Raw genomic sequence first — 3748 nt, forward strand, 5'->3', positions numbered from 1 at the left:
ATAAGGGTTACATGAACACAAGCACTGTGACGCCACAACAGCCGATCTGACCAAGCCGGCTGGCTACTCAGTTACTAAGGGGTAGTGTCTACCGCAGGGGAGGCTGGACAAGGGGGTGATTCATGTCCTGGGTAGGACGGAGCTGGACAGCAAGAGATTTCATCACACTACCCAGAACAGCGTGCAATTGAAAACTTGTGAATTGTTTATTCTGGAATTTTCCATGTAATATATTTGGACTGAGGTTGACCAGGGGTAACTAAGATGGTGGATCAGGGGAGAATATTGTAGTTAATTAGGGAGGAGATCCCCAGAAGCAGAGCGAGGGAGAGAAACAAAGTAGATGAGGAAACAGAAGCTCAGGTAATGGTCAACCGGAGGGTTTTGGGGACTCTAGGTTTCTGCTGAGGCCTCCTCAGATGTGATCAGGATGGTCCCGGGGTACTAACTTCTTTGAACTCCTAGATGAGGGGCCTGAGGGTGAGGGTGGGGATGTAAGTGAGAGGATTGGGAATTTGCAGGGAGATGGATGCCAGGAATGGGACAAGTGGCAACAGCGGAAAACATTTGTGATTCACGCCTGTCCTCCGCGCACTTTGGGAGGCTGAGGCGGGAGAATCGCTTGAGGCCAGGAGTTTGAGACCAACATGGGCAACATAGCAAGACCTGTCTCTACCAAAAAAAAGCTGGGCATGGTGGCTAGCCTGTAACCCTGGCTATGTACCCATGGGAGGGTCGCTGGAACCTGGGAGTGCAAGGTTACAGTGAGAGATAAATGCGCCCCTGTACTCCAGCCTGAGCAACAGAGTGAGACCCCTGCTTCTAAAACAAAAAACCAGCTGAGCATAGAGGTTCACGCATATAATTTCAGCACTTTGGGAGGCAGAAGCAGGAAGACTTCTTGAGTCCAGGAGTTTGAGACCAGCCTGGGCAATATAGTGAGACCTGTCTCTACATAAGCAAACATTAAAAAATTAGCTGGAAGGCCGGGCATGGTGGCTCATGACTATAATCCCAGCACTTTGGGAGGCCAAGGTGAGAGGATTGCCTGAGCCCATGGATTGGAGGCCAGCCTGGACAACTTGGTAAGACCTCATCTCTACAATAAATCAAAAAAAAAAAAAGGCCGGGTGTGGTGGCACGTGCCTGTAGTTTCAGCTACTTGGAAAGTTGAGGCGCAAGGATCACCTGAGCCCAGCAGATGGAGTTTCCGGTGGCCATGAGCGTGTCACTGCACTCCAGCCTGGGTGACAGAGTGAGACTCCAACTAAAAAAAAAAAAAAAAAAAAAATTAGCTGGGCACAGTGGCCCATGCCTGTAGTCCCAGCTACTTGGGAGGCCGAGACAGAAGGATTGCCTGAGTCCAGGAGGTCAAGGCTGTGGTGAGTCCTAAGGGTGCCACTACACTCCAGCCTAAGCGACAGAGTACAACCCACCTCAAAAAGCAAAACAAAAAAACCCAGGGCATTTCTTTTTTGATTCTGGGGGAGGAGTTGGGGTGGGAAAGTGAAAAGAGTTGGAGAGCCAGGGATGTCTAAAGTGCCTGGGGTGGCAGGGAGACGGGGACACGGGACACAGAAGCCCTGAGCGGTGTCACTCAGCATTGCGAGGCAGCAGCCCTTTGTGGGTGAGGGTAGGGAGAAGTCACAGCCCGGTCGATCTTGCCCAGTGCCCTGCACAGGGGCTGGGTGTGTGCCTGGGTTTGATCTCCAGGGGGAAAGTCCTGCAGGCAATCTAGCCACGCCCCCCACCCCAGGGTCCTCCAGTTGCTCCCCCCCTCCCTGGTTCTCCTGCCACATGGGTGGGGCATGCTTCCTGGTGCCCGCCCGCAGCACCCCCAGCACCTCACGTCCTGGGCACACACTCTTGGGGTTCCTTAACACGTCTGAGTATTTTGATCTCCCTGAATTGTGTTGCAAATTCTGGGGTGAAGTCAGGAGAGAGTGTCCCAAGCTGCGTCCCGCATAGGGTAGCACAGACAAAAATCAAGCTAGCCTGGGCTCACAGTACTGGCCCCGTGGGACACGCTTCCCTGTGGTGTCTCTGTTGATCTCACACCAGCCCGCCTGAGCACTTGACCATGATCCCACCAGTTGGTCAGGGGTTCAAACCCGGATCTCTCTGACCTCAGAACCACTACAGACTCGGGACAGCACGATTCTCTCCAAGTCTGGCTAGACTGGCCAAGTTACTCGGCCACTCTGAGCCCGTTTTTCTTCCGTAAGCTGTTGGTGGGGTGAACCGGGGGCAGGGAGTGGTGGCTGGTGGGCGTGGCGTGTCGCTCACAGTGTCCCAGGCGGCAGCGAGGGGGCAGACGCCCTGCAGACCTCCCGGGGTGCTGCAGAAGTCTCCTCTCCTTGAGGCCTGCTGCCCTCTGCTGGTTGAGGTCCGGCCTCCCGGCCAGTTCGCAGGGGAGGCCAGGAGCTGAGGCTGGGAGCCACACTCGCCTCTCTGCTGGCTGTCCCTATTAGAGCTCCCACAGGGGATGGAAAGCAGAGGCTTAGGAGACAAGAGACCCATCCTGCTCACCCCTGCTCTCCCCATCCCCACCTGCTTGGGGCTTAGTAAACACCCCTGCCTAGAAAAGGGCCTGCCTGTGGTCGGAGTCAATACCACCTGTTTCTTTTATTTTTTTGAGTCAGTCTCACTCTGTCACCAGGCTGGAGTGCAGTGGCACACTCACGGCCACCGCAGCCTCAACCTGCTGGGCTCCAGCGATCCTTCCGCCTCAGCCTTCCAAGTAGCTGGAACTATAGGTGCGCGCCACCATGCCTGGCTAATTTTTTGATTTTTTTTGTAGAGACGAGGTCTCGCCAAGTTGCCCAGGCTGGTCTTGAACCCATGGGTTCAAATCCTCTCACCTTGGCCTCCCAGAGTGCTGGGATTACAGGTATGAGGCATGGCGCCTGGCCCCACATATTTCCTAATGAAACGTGTTAAGTGTCTGCCCTGAAAACAGGAACCCTGGAGGAAATCCCAGCCCTGTTCTCGTGGCTTCGCTCAGAGGGTCCAGTCAAACTGCCTCATACCCAGAGACTTCCCCCTCTTCTCCCAAGCTTGGTGACCCAAATTGGGAAGAGGGAGGGACTGGCATCAGACACTTACAGGCTTGTTCTTGCTTTTTCAGGGCCAACAACCGCCGTGCATGGTAAATAATGATCCTCATTTCATAGTCAATAACTCTAGGAGCTAACAATGAACGAGTGAATAAGCTGTAATTGCATTAATTCACATAATCCTCCCAACCAGCCCACGTTTTACAGATAAGGAAACTGACAGAGAAGAGAGTCTTAGTGTCTCCTTCAAGGTCACATAGCGGGTAAGTTGCAAAACCAGGATTTGAACCTAGGAAAATCTCCTTTTCACAACTTGAACTTTTTTTTTTTCTTTAACAGAAAAGATCTCACCATGTTTTTCAGGCTGGTCTTGAATTCTTGGACTCAAGTGATTCTCCTGCCGTGGACTCCCAAAGTGCTGGGATTACTGGGGTAATCCAACACACCAGGTCTTCAATTTTTTTATTTTTATTTTTTGAGTATCACTCTGTTGCTCAGGTTGGAGTGCAATGTCATGATCACAAGTCACCTGCCTCGACCTGCTGGCCTCAGACGATCCTTCCATCTCAGTCTTCCAAGTAGCTGGAACTACAGGCGTGCACCACCATGCCCGGCTAATTTTTTAAAAAATTTATTAGCCGAGCTCGGTGGCTCAGCCTGTAATCCCGCGCCTTGGGAGGCTGAGGTGAGTG

This window comes from Carlito syrichta, unplaced genomic scaffold (genome assembly GCF_000164805.1).
Source record: "Carlito syrichta isolate Samal-C Ts95f unplaced genomic scaffold, Tarsius_syrichta-2.0.1 Scaffold302340, whole genome shotgun sequence".
Classification (NCBI taxonomy): Eukaryota; Metazoa; Chordata; class Mammalia; order Primates; family Tarsiidae; genus Carlito; species Carlito syrichta.